The sequence below is a fragment of the Carcharhinus amblyrhynchos genome, chromosome 12, assembly GCF_965287045.1.
Source record: "Carcharhinus amblyrhynchos chromosome 12, sCarAmb.v2.hapA, whole genome shotgun sequence".
NCBI classification, from domain to species: Eukaryota; Metazoa; Chordata; class Chondrichthyes; order Carcharhiniformes; family Carcharhinidae; genus Carcharhinus; species Carcharhinus amblyrhynchos.
In genome coordinates, this window is record NC_137335.1 from 25,480,979 (window position 1) to 25,501,883 (window position 20,905).

The 20,905-nt window shown below is 41.1% G+C and overlaps 1 protein-coding gene across 9 annotated transcripts in view; it reads right to left on the reverse strand.

Moving 5' to 3' along the window:
- Positions 1 to 20,905, reverse strand: part of afdna (afadin, adherens junction formation factor a) — a 240,997-nt gene that overhangs the window by 209,296 nt on the left and 10,796 nt on the right. The window lies entirely within an intron of this gene.

Genomic DNA, 20,905 nt, shown 5'->3' on the forward strand with positions numbered 1-20,905 from the left:
ATGTGCATAACTGTTTGATATCATGTGGAGTGAATGGAATTGGCTCAAGATGGGCATCTGTGATGCTCGGCACTTGAGGAAGCCAAGATGGATCAACTCAGCAATTCTGACTAAGAAAGCTGCAAATATTGTCTTTTGCACTGTATGCTCTGGACTCCAGAGGATGAAGATGCTGGAGCAACATCCTCCTTTTAGTTAAATACTAACTGCCATTTATGATTGGATGAGACAGGTCTGCAGAGCTTAGACTGGATTCACTGGTTGAGTTTGAGTCTGCCTATAACATGCTGCTTCGGCTGTTTAATATGCATACAATCCTGTGTCATAGCTGCACTGCATTTTTAAGGAAATCTGGTGCAGTATCGACGTGCTGTGCTATGCTTCACTTCACTTCAAACCAGAGTAAGTTCCCCCAGCTCAACGGCAAGGGTACAATGAGCAATGTATCTGGTCATGAGGTTGAAGGTTTTGGTGGAATTGAATTCTGACACTGATGGCTTATTAGATAAGGACAGAATCTTTCCATTTCGTACAGTGGCAGTGTCACAAAAATAAAAGTATCCTCTATAAGACGATAGGACTTTGCCTCCACAAGGACTATGAAGTGGTTATTTTTACCAATTTAATCACAGGTCCATCTGCAACACATGGATTGATAATGGCAAGCTCAAGCAAATTTTTGTCCCTTGCCTAGTTCTCTCACCACAGGCCCAATCTGGCAGATATGTCAAACAGGACTCAGTCCATTCACTCAGTAGTGGTGCTACAAAGCTAACACTGGAAATTGAAGACTCCACTCAGTGTACATTCTGCTCCTTTGCTAACTTCCAGTGCTTCTTCCAAGTAGGATTCAAAATTAGGTACTGATGCATTAATTGAGACCTGGCATGATGGGTGATAATCAGCAGGAGATTTCCTCCTCTTGCCAATAGGCTTCAGCAATCTGGACAAATGTTGAGGGGTCCCAAGGCCACTCCCTCTGACTGTACACCACTGTGCTACCTACCACCTGTGGTGGATATGCCCTGAAGAGGAACAAAACACATCCAGGGTTAATGATACAAGAGTCTGGGATATTGGCTTAATGGCATGATTCTGAGAGGATAACCACACCAGGCTGTTTCTTCACTTGTCTGTAGGAGAGCTTGTTTTGGTATAAGTTCCCAGATGGTGTAACTGGGCTGGACTCATTGTACCTGGTGTCTCAGTTAATGCCGGGTGGTCTATCCAGTTTGCTTCATGTTTGACTTTTTCAGAGCTTTTTGATCCAACCTAGTGACTTACCAGGTCATTTTAGAAAGCGGTCAAGAGTCAACCACATTGCTGTGGATCTGGAGTCACATATAAGCCCGACTGGTACAGAAAGCAGATTTCCTTCCCTAAGGAACTGGCTGCTACAATGTCTTGCTAAAAAAATAGAAAAATGTAAACTTAATATAAAGCAAACTTTCAGCCCACAACTATTAAATTTAAATGGATTACTGTTTAAGAAAATTCATTTATACTGATCACTGCTCCAACTCTACAGCTGTTTCAATAGAAACAAGTTGTAGTTGCCAAAATACGTCCCACACAAATTATTCATAAACATGTGGGAATAACTTGGCAATTCAATTCCATTCCTAGAAAATTTAGTAAACTGAGAGTTTAATAGACAAAAGTTTACACCAACATTTCAATGTCTAGCAAACAAAGGCAGGTTTGTTTAAAAAAAAAATCACTACTTGACAGAGCATTGAACAAAAAGTTACAGCACAGGAGGTAGTCATTTGGTCCATCTTGTCCATGCTAGCCAGAGGACACCCAAGCACCCTTTCTAATCCCACCTTCCTGCATGTGGCCCATTGCCCTGTAGCCTAAAGCACTTAAGGTGTAGATCCAGGTACTTTAAGAGTTTACAGTCTCTGCTTCCACCACCAACTTGGGCAGCAAATTCCAGCCACCCATTACTCTTGATCTGTCTTGTGAACAAAAATATCACAGAAGATACAATAATCCAAGTGCCATGCAAGTGTGCAATCCCAGAGATAGAGCAGTTTCTCTGTCATATGGATTCAGAGTAATGCACACCTCATTCCATTCATAAAATCAACTGCTTCTGATCCGTGTACCCACGCACTACGTTCCATTGAAGACTGCAGTATAAATGTTGAGTGCCTCTTGCATACTTTACTATGCAAGTTAAGTCCCTCAATAATAGTCCTTTTTGAGTGTATTTATACAGGTTTTACTGTACACCCAAGAGTTGGGTGAAGAATAATTAACAGTGATATGGCAAAGTACTGAAGATCCATTATAGTTTACGTAGTGATTCATCAGGTGAAGTAATTGTCAAACCCCCAAAGTGTGTTAACAGTTAAGGAGGACAAGGGAAAGCCAGAGGTCACAGCAGTATAGTGGAAGTATGACTGGCCTAGTAATCTAGAAGCCCAGAAAGATGCTCCAGGGAAAGGGGTTCATACCTCAACATGGCAGCTGATTGAGTTTAAATTCCATTAATAAATCAATTAAATTAATTGAAAAATTAATAAGAATTTCAACAAAACTAATCTAATTGTGGCCACGAAGCCTGTCAATCATTATAAAAACCCATCTGGTTCGTTAATGCCCTTTTGGGAAGAAAATCTGCCATCTTTACCTGTTCTGGCCTGCACAGGACTGCAGGCTTTTAGCAATTTAGCTAACTCTTAACAGCCATCTGAAATTTTATTTTATTTATTGTCACAAGGTGGCTTACATGAACATCGCAATGAAGTTACTGTGACAATCCTCTATTTGCCACACCCTGGTACCTGTTCGGGTACACAAAGAGAATTTAGCACAGCCAATTCATCTAACCAGCACATCTTTCAGACTGTGGGAGGAAACCGGAACACTCAGAGGAAACCTACGGAGACATGAGGAGAGCGTGCAGATTCCGCACAGATAGTGGCCCAAGTTAGGAATGGAACCCGGGTCTTCAGGCATTGTGACGCAGCAGTGCTAACCACTGTGCCGTCCACAAATGGTCTAGTAAGCCATTTAGCTCATGGGCAACAAATGCTGGCCTTGTCAGTAGTGCCCACATCCTATGAAATAATAAAATCCACTGGACAGGGGTCCCAGGGTATTTCGATACTGCGGCGATGAATGCTCCCAGCATATAGTTCCATTGTCGGGGCAGCTGAGTTACGGTGAAGACAAAAGAAGGTAGAGACCTGGACTTGTACTGTGGGTGGGAGGTGTAATTAGAACAAAGAAAATTACGACACAGCAACAGGCCCTTCGTCCCTCCAAGCTTGCACCGATCATGCTGTCTGACTGAACCAAAAACCTCCTGGGGACCATATCCCTTTATTTCCATTCTATTCATGTATTTCTCCAGATGCCCCTCAAAAATCACTATCGTATCTGCTTCCACTACCTCCCCCGGCCGATTAAGAGTTCCAGGTACCCACTACCCTGTGTGAAAAAACTAGCCTCTTACATCTCCTTTAAATCTTGTCCCTCGCACCTTAAACCTTCCCCCCCCCCCCCCCCCCCCCCACCAAGTAATTGACTCTTCCACCCTGGGAAAAAGCTTCTGACTATTCACTGTCCATACCCTTCAATCTTGTCGACTTCTATCAGGTCACTCCTCAACATCCGTCATTCCAATGAGAACAAACCAAATTTCTCCAACTTCTCCTCACAGCTAATGCCCTCCATGCCAGGCAACATCCTGATAAATCTTTTCTATATCTCCTCCAAAGCCTCCAAACCTTTCCAGTTTGGAATTGAATTGAACATTATACTCCAAGTGTGGCCTAAGGTTCTATAAAGCTGCAATGACTTGCTGATTTTTAAACTCAATGCCCTGGCCGATTAAGGCAGGCAGGCCATATGCCTTTTGACTACCTTCTCCACCAGTGTTACCACTTCCAGTGACCTGTGTACCTGTTCGCCCAGATTTCTCTGCATATCAGTACTCTTAAGGGTTCTGCCATTTACTGTATATTTCCTATCTGTATTAGACCTTCCAAAATGCATTATCCCACATTTGTCCACATCTGTCATCGCTCCGCCCTAGTCTCCAACTGATCTATATGCCGATGTACCCTGTTGGTTCTCATCACTATCCACAAATCCACCAATCTTTGTGTCATCTGTAAACTTGCTAATCAAGCCAGTTACATTTTCCTCCAAATCATTTATATATATTACAAACAGCAAAGATCCCTGAGGAACACCACTTGACACAGCCCTTCATTCAGAAATGCACCCTTTCACTGCTACCCTCTGTTTTCTATGACCGACAGTAGTCATGATTGGATGTGCCGGCGTTGGACTGGGGTAAACACAGTAAAAAGTCTGACAACACCAGGTTTTAGTCTCCATTCACCTGACAAAGAGGGAAACCTCGAAAGCTTGTGCGTTTACTATCAAATAAATCGGTTGGACTAAAACCTGGTGTTGTCAGACTTTTTACTGTCTTTTTCTATGACCGAGCCAGTTCTGTATCCACCTTGCCAGCTCATCTCTGATCCCACGCGACTTCACTTTCTACACCATGAGGGACTTTGTCAAAGGTCTTACTGAAGTCCATGTAGACAACATCCACTACCCTACCCTCTCCAACCACCTTCATCACTTTCTCAAAAAGCGTGATCAAGTTAGTGAGACATGACCCCCCCTTCACAAAACCAAGCTGCCTCTCGCTAATACGTCCACTTATTGACAAGTGGGAGTAAATCCTGTCTCGAAGAATCCTCTCCAATAATTTTCCTATCACTGATTTAAGGCTCACAGGCCTGTAATTACCTGGATTATTCTTGCTACCCTTCTTAAACAAAGGGACAACATTGGCTATTCTCCAATCCTCTGGGACCTCCCGTCATGGAGATGCTGGCGTTGGATTTGTAGAAACTTGATGTCTGTGTCGATATGTGCGATCTTCTCAAAGATCCTCTCCACTTGCAGCCAGCAGTTTGCGGTGTCAATGGTAGCATGGTATGGAGATGCCGGCGATGGAAACTTTCCCTGTAGCCGTTACCATGTTATTCAGATTGTCTAAACTGTATGTAGTAGGAATGTGTTGCTAATAGCAGTGCTCACTGTTGCAAAAAAAAAGAGGTCCCCCATTTAAGACAGACATGGAGAAATATTTTCTCTGAAGTCATCAGTTTATGGAATTCTCTTCGCTGGAAAGCAAGTAGGCTGGGTCATTGAATTTAAAAGTTAAATTTTATTTATTAGTCACAAGTTACATTAACACTGCAATGAAGTTGCTGTGAAATTTATTCAAGGCAGAGTTTTAACAAGGCAACCAAGGGTTTCAGGAAGCAGGCAGGAAAGTGGAACTGAATAGTCTACTCGTAAATGCTCCTACATAATTACTCGAACTGCTGACTTGAAATAGATTAATTGCATGTTTTGTTTATGAATAACATTGTTTAGTAAAATTTGGCTGATCATCTGTAGTTTTGTATATTTCCATTTGCCTCCTTGGAATCAAATCATTACTGTTACTCGGAACCTGGATAATCCCGACACCCAACATTGCAGTTCAGCATTTCTTTCCAACAGACTTAAAGGAAAGACAATTTTGGGTGTTTATCAAAAATGATAAATGTTTTTCAATCTTTTTGAAACTATGTAAAACTTTCACTGCTTTCCACTTGCACCAAGTTTATTTAAAAAAAAGTTTTTAAAAAAAAATCTTGATTATATGAACAGTCTGTCCTTCAAACGATCGTTGGCTTTAAGTTCTAACAATAAATAATGTACCTAAGGGGCAGTTTTTCCAGTTGCCTCCTTCAATGTTTTGCTTGAGGATAGTTGCATAATCTAGACTGATACTTTGGAGTTAATGGAGCAACTGAAAAGTAGTTTCATGACCCTGGAGACAATCAAAATGTTTTTGGTTGCTTTTATATTTCTTCGCATGCCTCGATCTTTCATTACTTGTTGGTTATTTCTTTAATTGAATGCTATTTTTATAAATCAGTGCATCTAATAATTGTGCAAACATGATGTGTACATATTCTGATTAATCTACCACTGTGTAATCTTATGTTAGCACAATATTGGAAACAGCCAAGCCAGCATGCAAGGAGAATATCACTGATCTGTTGTCACTTCTGATCTGGGATGAGTTTTGTTGATCAAAGGATCTGATCTGAAATTTGTATTGAAATGGGAATTTTCATTTCAGATTCTGTAAATTGTCTTTACTGTTAGGGTGAGGGCTTCTTTTTGTACCACATCCTTTTGTTTTCTCTTGTTCAAGATGTTCCTTGGTCAAGATGATTGGTTAACAGGAACAAGGGTGTATGGGTACTTGGTGTACAAAAATACGCAGATAGCTTGTTCATCTCTTTTACTGAAACTTCTTTGAAGCATCCCAAGTCAGTGTTAAAACTTAGATATCAGTGTCACTGCATGCTGTTGAGTTATGCTACTTTACCATAGTCCACCGGTTCTTGATAAAGCATCTGGTTATAAAATTGTGTGCTGTATAATGGAAACATTTGAAAGGCTAACAAAGTATGGTTTGCATTATTATTCACCTGCAAACTTTCCTAGACTTTGTATTTTTGCCTTTGTAACCTTTGATGCTGAGACCCAAGTGCATGTGTGTCACAGGCCACCTTTCTGTTTTTGACTCATTTGATGAAGGTTGCATGCCAGATTAGGACTTGGATTTTCTGCTATTAAAAGTAGTAGTGACATCATAAATATCAGTGAAGGCTTTGGCTGTGTACAGGACGTCATGTCTAATTACACTACCCTGTCTTCTTAGAATCCTGAGTGTGCAGAAGGCCATTTGGCCCACTGAGCCTGCATTGACAACAATCCACCTAAGTCTTATCCCCGTAACCTTACACATTTATGCTGCTAATGCCCCTGGCTCTAAGGGACAATTTACCATGGCCAATCCACCGAACCTGCATATCTTTGGAGTGTGGGAGAAAACCTGAGCACCCAGAGGAAACCCATAAAGAAATAGGAAGAACAAGCAAACTCCAGTCAGTCACCCAAGGCCAAAATTGAACCCAGGTCCTGAGAGACAACAGTGTTAGCCACTGTGCCATCCCATTCTTCATTGATATCTATGCACTTGTTTCTTGATGCCGGTCCCCAAACAAGTTAATATGATGTCATCTGGATTACATTTTCCTGTTGCATTTCTACCTGTGATCTAAATGTTTTTCTGATGCTGGAGACATTATAAAACTTAAATGCTTGTTCAATCAAAATTTTAATTGGAAAGTATCAAATCCTCTTGGGCAGATTCAAGACTAACTTAAATTTTCTGCCTCCTTGTGACAATGAGGCATGGAATAAAGTCTATTTGCACCCCCCCCCCCATGTGTTATTGCTCAAACCTAACAGACGTGGATGAGTTAAAAGCTAACATCTAGTGATTGAGTGTTAGCTCCTATGCAAGGCGTGGACTCTTTCATTTTTGATTTTTACTACTTTTATCAATACTGTGATGAATGATTCAAATACATAAACTGCAATCCAAGACTATTTCAATTCTTTAAATGGAGTCATACTTTACAAACCTCCATTTTCCAATTTCATTAGCCACTGTTCGATATCATTTAAATGGGAATTGGTTAGACAGCTGGTTTGTGATGCAGAGAAATGCTAACAGCATGGGTTCAATTCCCATGCTGGCCTGCCTTCTCAACCTTGCCTGAGGTGTGTGCTCCTCAAGTTAAACCACCAGTCAGCACTCTCTCTCAAAGGGGAGAGCAACCTATGGTCATCTGGGATGATGCTGACTTCACTGTTTATCATTCAATATACCACTTAACCATCTCTCATTAAAGCAATCTCGCTGTTGAATGTAAATGATTACAGTGATAATGACAAATTTCAAAATTTCCCAGGTTATCCCACTCCCTGTACAGAAATGTATAAGCTCAGTAAGTTGCAGGGTTTGAGAGACACCTTTGTTTTGTAAATTGATTATCTTAATTGGAAGGTAGCCTTTCAGATAGTAAATTCAGTTAATTTTAGGCCTTAGCAATAATGTTTAATATTTAAAATGTTTTAAATGAAAAAAAATGAAATAACTGTTATGCACTAAATAGATATTAGACATTATTCTGCAGCCCTGCTGAAACAAACATGTGCCATGACTGCCAGACGAATAAAAACGAAAAGCGTAACCCAACTTTGTCAAGTGCACTTTGTTCGAGGTGATATTTCTTTACCTTTTTCCTGCTTGCAGTTTCTTGATGTAGCGTCTGCATGCTCTCATTCTATACTTTTTAAAATCTTGCTTGTAATTTCCAGGTTAGTTCAAATTATACAGGACTTCATAAGTAGCTGAATTAAAAATTAAACCTTTATCTCAGATATATGATCACAAGATCTGAGGAGAATATACTCAATTCCTCACATATGTTATGTTCATGTTTTCTGATCATTGGACATTGAAGTTAAATCAAATTCTTGGCTGTCATTTTATGTTGCTTGTTCTTTCTGCCTGTTCTTCCATTCAAAAATCAGTGCTGAATCTTGGGAGCTCATCTTGAAAAAGGTCTGTGATCAGTCCTAAATTTAGGGCTGAAATGCCACATGAATGGTTAAGTTTAGTGTTCATAATCTTATTGAGATGGAATGAGTTTAACTGTGATCACAGAATCCCAACACTATAGGGGGCCATTCGACCCATTAGTCTGCATGACTTTCCAAAAGACCCTCCCACAACTGAATTGCTGTGTCACGTGTGTACACTGTGTACAGTGAAAAGTATTTTTTCTAGTGAGCGGTTATAGATAAAATAAACCATTTATGAAGTACAATCAGGGAAAGGGAAGGATTGGGTGCAGAATATAGTGTTGCACTTACTGATACGATGAAGAGAAAGATCAGCTTAATGTGTGATAGGACCAAAATTCTGATGGCAACTGAGAAGAAGCTGTTCTCAAGTCACTCAGTCCGCATTTGACTTGTCTCTTTTTCCCCAACGGAAGGCAGCGGAAGACAGCATGTCCAGGAAGCACGTAGTCCTTGATTAGGCTGGACATTTTCCCAAGGCAGCAGGAAGTGTAGATAGAATCAATGGATGGGAGGCTGGTTTGCGTGATGGGCTGGGTTACATTCACAACCCTTTGAAGTTTCTTGCGCTCTTTGTCAGATGCTTGGAAAAGATGCTTTCTATGGTGCATCTGGAGAAATTGGTAAGAGTCATAATCGACATGCCGAATTTCCTTAGCCTTCTGAGAAAGTAGAGACGTCAGTGAGCTTTCTTGACTATAGCGTCAGTGTAGGGACCAGGACAGACTGTCGGTGATCTGACCACCTAGAAACTTGAAGCATTCGACCATTCCCACTTCTTCACCATTCTAGTCTTCCCCACGAGTGGAAACAATCTCCCAATATCCATCCTATCAAATCCCCTTTGGATATTATGTTTCAATAATGTCAGTTCTCATCTTCAAAATTCCAATGGGTATTTGCCTAAACTGTTTAACTATTCTTCATAAGATAATCCCAAGGATTCATTGCCAATTCATTTATTTTTAAATGTTGATGTTATGGCAGTCAATTTACACATTGCAATGTTCCACAAACAGCAATGAGACAAATAAGTAATCAGTTTAGTGATACAGGGCCAAGTGACAAATATTGGTCAGGACACAAAACTCAACCTGGATAAGAATAAGGAATGCTGGAAACAAAATACTGATAAGATTTAAAAAGTAGTGAGGGACATGCAGATAGGTGATTCAGAGTTCATTAAAAATGTATTCCAATAAAGGTTTACATGTCTGCCAATAATGAGATATGAAGAATGAAGATATGAATAAAACTGAAAATGAAAGGATAAACCTACATTAAGTACAAAGAGTGAAGAACAGGAAAAAAAAGGAATTCAGAGATCAAGTTTAAAAAAAGGCAGAGGAATTACAAAATAAAGTTATCAAAAATGTAAAAATAAAGTTGTTTGTTCTTCTAAAACAAAAGGAATAGGTTCATCAACTGCAGAGTTTGATAGGGCTCTGGAGGCTACACAAGTAATTGCCAAGACCAACCTGTGTCGGAAAGTTCTGCTTCACAGTGCAGATGATTAAGCTTTGGACGAGTTGCTGGCTCACGAAGGAGGCTACAACTTTGTGGTTATGCCAGGTGCAGTGATCCTGGACAAGCCTCTCCCTGGACTTAAAGTCAATATCAAAACTCCTAAATGCAGCCTTTAAAGTGCCCTGGACAAGCTTCCTTTGACTGTTATGCACCCAGACTTGAGCACTCCATAGAAGATCTGCTTTGGCAAGTGTATCAGGTGTCTGGCTATATACCCAGCCTAACTCATTATGATTGTCTCAATATAGTATGGATGCTTGGTATGCCAGTACAGGTCGGCACCTTAGGCATTTTGTCCTGTCATCTGATATTCAGAAGTTTCAAAGGCAGCTCAAATAACAGTAGTGAGATCCTCAGCATTACACTAATACACAGTCTAAGTCATACATGCATGAAGCAAAGTAGGCAGCACTATTGCTCTATAGTCTTCCAGTTTGGCAGACAGACTTACTTTTCCTCTGAGACTGATGTTGTGTGCCAAAGGTTACACTTGCTTTGGCAATTCTAGCATGTCTACTCATCCATATAAATACTGAGAGAAAGAGCTCAAGAGGTTTTGATCATGGATTGAAACGATGGGCTCAGAATAGCACACTTAAAGCACACCAATTCATCACTTCAGTTTTCTTCACCATGGTCATGGCTCAAGTTGCTGCATAGGTTTGCTCTCTCCTTCTCTACTTTTAATTGGGGCTTCAACAGAGCACAGGACTATGCATTTCAAGTGCATTTCTTCCTCTTCTCAGCCACTGGGGTGTGAAGGTGCAAAGGGGCCAACATGAGAGACCAGATTTTTGGCATGTTTCAAGTTAAGAACGCAAATTTGTATTAGCTTTGCTGTGAAATCCATAAAATGGCCACCAACTTGCAAAATCAAATACTAGTTTTACAAAATTATTTGTTCCAAACAAGTAAAAGATATGAATAAACCTGAAAATCAATATTAACGTACTCTCTTAAATACACCCCAGAAGTTTTAATTTGCATTAAAAGCAGACTCCAAGTCAAACATCCCTTGATCCTTTGAGCAGATACTAGAAACGGCCAATTATTTAAATACGCACATCAAGACTGCAAAATTATTTGTAAATGTTTACTATTTACCAACAACGCAAAGCAGTAGAGTGAAGTAACTTCTCTAGTATACAAGAAAACATGGAAAGACAGAAAAGTCATTCAACTCATCAATTCCCCTCCTTCAACTGAGCAAGCATAGTCTATTGCAGAGGTCAACAACCTTTTTTTTAAACGTAGAGTTGTAGAGTCAGAGGTTAATGACATGGAAACGGGCCCCTTAGCCCATCTTGCCCCTTTTTAAAATCACTCAGCTAGTCCCAATTGCTCGCGTTTGGCCCATATTGCTCTATACACACAATTGCCTAAATGCTCTTTAAAAGACAAATTTGCACCCACCTCTAGTATTTCCTCTGGCAGCTTGTTCCAGACACCCTCAGTGAAAAAAATTACCCCTTCAGGCCCCTTTGTACCTCTCCCTTTAAATCAATGCCCTCTAATTTCACACTCCCCTACCTTTGAGAAAAGATGTTGACTACCTAACTGATCTAGGCTCCACCCATTATTTTATATTCTTCTACAAAATCACCCCCAAGTCCTGGTCTATCCAGCCTCTTATAACTCAAACCATCAAATCCTGGTAGTATCCTAGTACATATTTTCTGCACTCTCTCTAGTTTAATAATATCCTTTCTGTAATAGGGTGACCAGAAATGTATACAGTATTCCAAGTGTGGCCTTACAATGTTTTGTACAACTTCAACAAGATGCCCCAACTCCTGTGTTCAATGTTCTAACCAACAAAACCAAGCATGAATGCCTTCTTCACCACTCTATCCACTTGTGACTTCACTTTCAAGGAACTATGAACCTGTACCCCTAGATCTCTGTTCTATAGTGTGCCCAACGCCCTACCATTAAGTCCTGCCCTGCTTCAATCTACCAAAATACATCACTTCATATTTATTTAAATTAACCTCCATCTTCCATTCTCCAGCTCACTGGCCCAATTGATCAAGATCCAGTTGCCATCCAAGATAACCTTCCTCCGGGTCCACTGTGCCAATCTTGGTGTCATCTGCAAACTTACTAATCATGCCTCCTATATTCTCATCCAAATCATTAATATAAATGACAAATAGCAGTGGACCCAGCACTGATCTGAGGCACACTGCTGGTCACAGGCCTCCAGTTTGAAAACAACCCTCTACAAATCATCTCCTGTCATCAAGTCAATTTTGCATCCATTTGGCTACCTCACCCTGGATATCAAGAGGATTTAACCTTATGCAACAGCTTATCATGCGGTACCTTGTCAAAGGTCTTACTAAAGTCCATGTAGACAACATCAACTGCACTGTCCTCATCTATCTACTTGGTTACCCCTTCAAATCTCTCAATCAAATTTAAGACACATGATTTTCCACTCTCAAAGTCATGCTGACTGTCCCTAGTCAGTTATTGGCTCTCTAAATGCCTGTGCATCCTATCTCTCAGAATACCTAACAACGCACCCCTTCAGATGTAAGGCTCATTGGGCTGTAGTTCCCAGGCTTTTCCCTCCAGCCCTTCTTAAACAAACACACAACATTTGCCACCCTCCAATCTTCAGGCACCTCACCTGTGATTGTCAAATGATTCAAATATCTCTCCTAGGAGACCCACAATTTCCTCCCTAGCCTCCCACAACGTCCTGGGATACACTTCATTAGGTCCCAAGGATTTACCGACCTTGATGTGCTTTAGGACGTACAGCACCTCCTCTGTATTATGCACATTCCTCAAGACATCACACAATTTATTTCCCCAAGTTCCCCAACATCCATGCCTCTCAACAGTAAATAGTGATGAGAAATATTCATTTAGGATCTCGCCCATCTCATGGATCCACACATTCGGTGACCTTGTTGATCCTTAAGAGGCCCCACTCTCTTCTAGTTACTGTTTTGCCCTTTATGTATTTGTAGAAGCCCTTTGGATTCTCCTTTGCCTTATCTGCCAAAACAATCTTGTGTACCTCTTTTGTCCTCCTGATTTCTCTCTTAACTCTATTGCTACAGCCTCTATACTCTTCAAGGGATCCACCTGACCCCAGCTGCCTACAAATGTTATGTGCCTCCTACTTCTTCTTGACCAGGACATCAACATCCCAAGTCACCCAGGGTTCCTTACTTTGACCAGCCTTGCCCCTCACTTTAAAAGAAATGTGCTTACCCTGAACCCTGGTTAACATGTTTCTGAAAGCCTTCTACTTACCAGCAATTCCTTTGCCTGCCAGACTCCCCAATCAATTGTTGAAAGTTCCTGTCTAATACCATCAAAATTGGCTTGCCCCAATTTAGAATTTTAACTTTTGGGTCAGACCTATTGCTCTCCATAGCTATCTTAAAACTAATTAGAATTATCCCAAAGATCCCATAGTGATCCCTCACTAACACTTCTGTCACTTGCCCTTCCTTACGTCCCAAGAAGAGATCAAGTTTCGCCCCCTCTAGTCGGGCCATCCACATACTGTAGGAGAAATTTCTCACTATCCAAGCCTCTTAATATTATGGCCGTCCCAGTCAATGTTGGGAAAGCTAAAGTCTCCTACTATTACCATTCTATTTTTCCTCAGAGCTGTAATCTCCTTACACATTTGCTCCTCAGTTTCCTGCTGACTATTTGGGGCCTACTGTGCAGTCCTATCAATGTGATTTCCCCCTTCTCAGTTCTACCCATTATAGACTCAGTGGGCGAACCCTCAAATATCCCCTCTCAGTACTGCTGTGATGTTTTCCCTAATTAAACGCGCAACTCCCCTCCCTTTCTTACCTTCTGTTTTGTCTTTTTTATAGCATCTGTGCCCTGGAACATTAAGCTGCTAGTCCTGTCCCTCCCTTAACCATGTTTCAGTGATAGACATAATTTCCCAGTCCCACGTACCCATTCATGCTGAGTTCATCGGCTTTGCCCATCAGGCCTCTTGCATTGAAATAAATACATTTTAATCCAGACTTCTCTTGCTTTTTGCCCTGCTTCTGCCTGATCTCTCTAGCACAAGGATTACTGACACTGAAGAATTTTTTTTAAAAAAATGCCTGAAATAAAAAATAAGAGCCCAAGACACAAATTCTACATTTCTAAACTAAATACTTGGCAAATTACACAAGCATCTGGTAGAATGCATAATTTGAATATGTAAATAAAATGTACATGTTGAATTAATGAATATAGAAAACTGAATTTTTGATTTTAAAACTTTACTTTTGTCAGCAAAGTCACCTTTAAAATAAACAAATGTAGAAAATAGGAGCAGGTGGCAGCCATTTGGCCCTTCTGCCTGCTCTGCCATTCGTTATGATCATGGCTGATCATCCAACTCAACAGCCTAATCCTGCTTTTTCCCACCAGAACCTTTGATCCCATTTGCCCAAAGTGCTTCATTCAGCCACCTCTGGAACGCGTTCAATGTTTTGGTATCAACTACTTCCTCTGGTTCTGGACTTCCCCATCATCAGGAATATCCTCCCTGCATCTACTCTGTCTAGTCGTGTTAGAATTAAGTCTCTATGGGATTCTCTCCTCATTCGTCTGAACTCCAGCGAAAATCATGCTAACCTACTTAATCTCTCCACATACATCAGACTAGGCATCCTCGAATCAGCCTGGTAAACCTTTGCTGTACTCCCTTGAGAGCAAGAACATCCTAACTCAGAAAAGGAGACCAAAACTGCACACCAAGGCCCTGTATTGTTGCAGCAACACATCCCTGCTCCTGTACTCAAAACCTCTTGCAACAAAGGCCAACATGCATTTGCCTTCTTTACCGCCTGTTATGCCTGCATGCTTACCTTCAACGACTGGGACCTGGGTGTCCTTGTGCACCACTGCACACTCCCTTCTCCCAATTGATTGCCATTCAGGTAGCGATTTGCCTTCTTGTTTTTGTTTCCAAAGTGAATAACCTCACACTTATCCAAATGATACTGCACCTGCCTTTGATCACCCCATTCGCCCAACCTGTCCTGATCATTCTGAAGGATCCCTGTATCTTCATCACAGTTCACCCTCCCACCCAACATGATAACTTTGAGATATTACATTTGTTCCCTCATCCAAATCATGAAAAATATTGTGAATAGCTAGGGTCCCAGCACCGATTCCTGTAGCACCCCATCAGTTACTGCTTGCCAATTTGAAAAAGAAGTCATTAATTCCTAAACTTAAATTTAAGATGTTCAAAATCAAGAAATTGTTCTGCCATTGATTCTGAAGACAACAGCAGCTTTTAATTGTACAGAATAATTGACCATCTTAACTATATTCAAAACAACAAAGGTTGCAATCATAAACCCGGTTCCTCAAACCAAAGGCATTACCTATAACTGTGAACATGGTGATGCTTTCATTAAAATCACTGGACATCAAGTACAGAATAATGATTAACTGTTTATCCCCAAAATTTCATGATACCTAATTAACAATCCCTACTCCTCAAAGCAGAATGGAGTCTTTGACTTAATAAAGATATTTGTCTAATAAATGCCTCATTCCAATGCAACGTCAAACCCACTTTCCAACAATGCTTAGTTTGCACAGCGCAAAGTGATTCCACAGTGACGGAAGTGGGCAGGAAACCACACACCATCATATTGGCCTGATAAAAATAAATCAGTTAGGTTGTGAACTCCTCAGCGGGGGTAGGGAAGCCACAAGGAAGGAAAATTTTAAGTCTATAGCCTGAAGTATCTTCATAATCTGTTTACTGAAGAATGCGCAATCTTTTGGGCAGTAATTATAGAGGCAAATTATAACATTTGAAATCTACGTTATATTCAGCTTACTGATTGTCACACTTCATCTTCAAGAGAGTACAGGCTAGTATCATCAGTTCGCCCCATTTTGAATCAAAATAGGATAAACCATTTTCTAAATGATGAAAAGCTGGGTAAAGTGGAAGCCCAAAGAGATTTACAGATCTATATACAGATCACTGAAACGTAGGGACTAGGTGCAAAAAGAATCAAGGTGGCTAATGGAATGTTAACCTTTATATCGAGGGATCTGGACTACAACGGGAGAACATTTTGCTACAACTATACAAAGTCCTGGTTAGTTCGTATTTGTTCAGTGCCAGGCATCACAAGTTGGAAAAAAATAACTATGAACATAGCAGAAAGCCAGATTAGATCATCTATTTCAGAGTGTTGTCTCCACATCCCTTGATGTCTTAGTTTCCAAAAATCTATGGATTTCGGTCTTGAGCCTGCTTAATGTGCATGATTCCACAGCCCATAAAGAATTCCAAAGATTCTTCACTCAGAAGGAATTCTTCCTCATCTGTCTTAAATGGCTTACCCCTTATTCTGAAACTGTGTTCCCTGGTTCTAGGCAGCCCACCCCACCCAGGAAACACCACAAGACACAAGAGCAAAATAAGACCACTCGGCCCACTGAGTCTGCTCCGCCATTCAATCATGGCCAATTTTTTTCTCATCCCCATTCTCCTGCCTTTTTCCATAACCCCGATCCCCTTATTAATCAAGAACCTAACTGTCTGTCTTAAAGTAACACAATGAAATCCCCTGTCATCCTTCTAAACTCCAACAAGTACAGAACCAGAGTCCTCAACCGTTCCTCATACGACAAATTTTCATTCCAGAAATCATTCTTGTGAACCACCTCTGGACCTTTTCCAAGGCCAGCACGTCCTTCCTCAGATACGGGGCCCAAAACTGTTCTGAATACTCAGAATGGGATCTGACCAGAGCCTTATACAGCCTCAGAAGTACGTCCCTGCTCTTGTATTCTAGCCCTCTCAACATGAATGCTAACATTGCATTTGTCTTCCTAACTGCTGACTGAACCTGCGTGTTAGCCTTTAGATAACCTTGAACAAGGACTCCCACGTCCCTTGGTGTTTGATTTCCTAAGCATTTTCCCATTTAGAAAATAGTCTATGCCTCCATTCCTCCTCCTGAAGTGCATAGCCTCTCACTTTTCCCCATTGTATTCCATCTGCCACTTCTTTGCCCACTCTCCTAACCTGTCCAACTCGTTCTGCAGCCCACCTGCTTCCTCAAAACTACCTGTCCCTCTACATATCTTTGCATCATCTGCAAACAGACATCTGAACAATGCCTTCAGTTCCTTCCTCCAAATTGTTAATGTATATTGTGAAAAGTTGTGGTCCCAGCACTTATCCCTGAAGCAAACCACTAGTCACCAGCTGCCATCTTGAAAAGGACCCCTTTATCCCTACTCTACCTTCTGCCAGTCAAGCAATCCTCTATCCATGCCAGGATCTTACCTTTGACACCAGGGGCTCTTAACTTATTTAATACGCTCCTATGCTGTACCTTGTCAAAAGCCTTCTGGAAATCTACATAAAGAAGAACCAGTGGACATAATTTATCTAACTTCCTTGTTATCTCAAGGAACTCCTAACAGACTTGCCAGACATGATTTCCCCTTGACAAAGCTGTGCTGATTAAGTCCTACTTTTTCATGCACTTTCAAATATGTTGCGATCTCATCTTTAATAACGGACTCTAAAATCTTGCCTATGACCGAAGTCAGGTTAACCGGCCGATAATTTTGTGTCTGCTGTCTCCCTCCCTTCTTATCAGCAATGTTACATTCACTATTTTTCAGTCCTCTGGTACCTTCCCTACCTCCAGGTAAACAGCCTTTCTGCATCTACCCTTTCCATCCCCTTACACAATTTTTTAAGTTTCAGTGAAATCACCCATTATTCTTCTAAACTCTTGGGAACATCGGCTCTGAGAAATCTCTCCTCAAAAGATAGTCCCGCCATTCCAGAAATTAGACTGGTGAACACCTGCTGCAATTCTCCCTATGGCACATATATCCTTCCTTAAATAAAGGGACCGAAACTATACATAATACTCCAAAACCAGAACTGCAATATATATAGAAGTTTACAAGATAATTTCATTCTTTGCTCCTGCTGGAAAAATAGAAAAGCAGAATCATGGTCCTTGTTATTAAATGCGTAACAACAAACTCAACCCCATCTAGCTCAAGTTAGCTAATAGAAGATTTGTGAGCAATATGCTGTACCATTATTCTTATTTGTTGAAAAATGCTTTGGATCCAAAAGTGGAGTGTCCACAAAACTCAGGATATATCCAAACCAGCCAATTACCGCTCCATCAGTCTACTCTCCATCTTTGAAGTAATGGAAGGTGTCTCCGACAGTGCTGTCAAGTGGCACTTACTCAGCAATAACCTGCTCGGACATAGTTTGGGTTCTACCAGGGCCATTCATGGCCTAAGCTCATTGCAGACTTGGTCCAAACATGGACAAAAGAGCTGAACTCAAGGCAAGGCGCTTGATTGCCTTTGACATTAAGGCTGCATTTGACATAGCGTTGCATCAAGGAGCCCTAGCAAAACTGGAGTCGGTGAGAATCAGGGGAAGTCTCTCCACTGGTTGGAGTTGTACCTAGCGCAAAGGAAGATGGTTGTAGCTGAAGGTTGATCATCTCAATCCTAGAATATTATGTCCTAGACCCAACCATCACCAGCTGCTTCAATGATCATCAAGTCAGAGGTAGGAATGTATTGATTACTTGATGTTCAGCACCATTTATGACGACTCAAAAACTGAAGCAGTCCACGTACATATGAAACAAGATCTGCTCAAATACAGGTTATAGAATCCCCACAGTGCAGGAGACCTTTCAGCCCATCAAATCTGCACTGGCCACAATCCCACAGCAGCTCTATTCCCGTCACCCCACAGATTTACCCTGCGAATCCCCTGACATTAGGGTCAATTAGCATGGTCAACCTAACCCGCACATCTTTGGACTGTGGGTGGAAACTGGAGCACCTGGAAAAAACCCACGCAAAGGGAGAATTTGCAAACTCCGCACAGTGACCCAAGGCCAGAAATGAACCCAGGTCCCTGGCATTGCGAGGCAGCAGTGCTAACCACTGCGCCGTGGTTGATAAGTGGCAAGCAACACGTGTGCCACACAAGTGGAAGTGACCAGATCCAATGAGAAATATATTCTTTCTCCTTAACATTCAAATTATCATAATTGAACCCCACCTAGCACTGACCAGAAATTGAACTTGACCAGCAGGTGCATGGGAACAGCACCATCTCTAAGCCTCCCCCCACCTCCAATAGCACTGTGGGTATACCTCAGCACAGGGACTGCAGCAGCTCACCAACAACTACCCAAAAGCAATTAGGGATGTGTGACAAATGCTGGCCTAGCCAGCGACTCCCATATCCAGTGTAAGAATTTTTGAAAAGGAACAGGGATCAAGCAGACAATCAACTCACAAGCCTCACAAAGCCACTAAAAATTAGATGCAAGTGTTTGCAGAGTGGAACGCGAATGATTTGGATAAGGAAAAGAAAATGGACCTTCTGCTTTCGGATAAATTAAACAAAAAGGATAACTTATTGGAACCATATGAAGCCTGGTAAGTCTTGAATAGATTTAAGAAAACAACCGATCAGTCCATGGAAGAATATATGGACTTCGATAGACGGTATAAGAGACTGAAGAAATTTGAGCTTTACACCACGGGGTCTGTATTGGCATTCAAATTACTTGATGTGATTTGATTTATTATTGTCACATTTATCAACAGTGAAAAGTATTGTTTCTTGCGCACTATACAAATAAAACATACCATTCTTAGAGAAGAAAACGAGAGAGTGCAGAATGTAGTGTTGCAGTCATAGCCAGGGTGTAGAGAAAGATCAACTTAATGCAAGGCAAGTCCATTCAAAAATCTGACAGCAGCAGGAAAGCAGCTGTTCTTGAGTTAGTTGGTATGTGACCTCAGACTTTATTATCTTTTTCCTGAAGGAAGAAGTTGGAGAGAGAACGCCTGGGGTGTGTGGGGTCCTTAATTATGCTGGCTGCTATACTGAGGCAGTGGGAAGTGTAGACAAATCAATGGATAGGAGGCTGGTTTGAGAGAGACTGGGCTACATTCACGACGTTTTGTAGTTTCTAGTGGTCTTGGGCAGAGTAGGAGCCAGCTTTTTTATTTAATTGAAATTCCACCATCTACAAGGGGTCCTCATATTTTACCCTGGGTCTTTCGATTACTGGCCTAGTGACAATACTACAATGACACTATCTCCCCTTAACTCTTGTTAACTTCTGGGAAGAAAAATCCGGTAGACAAAAGATGATAGTCTAAGTTGCACTGACAGTTCGCACATCCAGGGCCACAAGAACTGAAGGCTTTATTGCAAAATGTTGGGAGTGCTTGATAAAGAATATGGCAACCTTACTGAGCCCATTTCAGCTGTGTATATTTATATAAGATATCAGAGAACACCACCACCTTGCTGTTGTGTTCAGGGAATTTGGAGGTTACAGTCTATACAAATTGGTGTAGGTAGGGATCTGAAGTTGCCTTTGGTCCAATCATATACACCCACTGTTCTAGAAGGGATTAGTGTTTTCTCACTTTTTCTGCCCAACTGAATGTGTTGTATGCAAGCAGAAAGACTTTCACTGGAGCTGAGGTTTTGGAGAAAATTTGGCGAAAAGAATGAAAAGGCCCTGACAAAGTGATAGCAGTGAAGGAAAAGTAGCAATCATACAGCAGAGAAATCGAACTGTTAGAGTTCATACTTCAATGTTAATTGGCACTGTTTAAACCTTTACAGATCCTAAACAGGGCGTAGAGTGAAGAGGTGCCATGCACTGTACATAATAGACAAATCTGAGGAACTGACTACAACTAATAAAAAATTGATTGATGAATAAAACAATAATGCAGTGAAGGATAAGGCTACTTATTTCAAAGAACCAATACCCAAAGTAGGCACAAAGGTAACAGATAC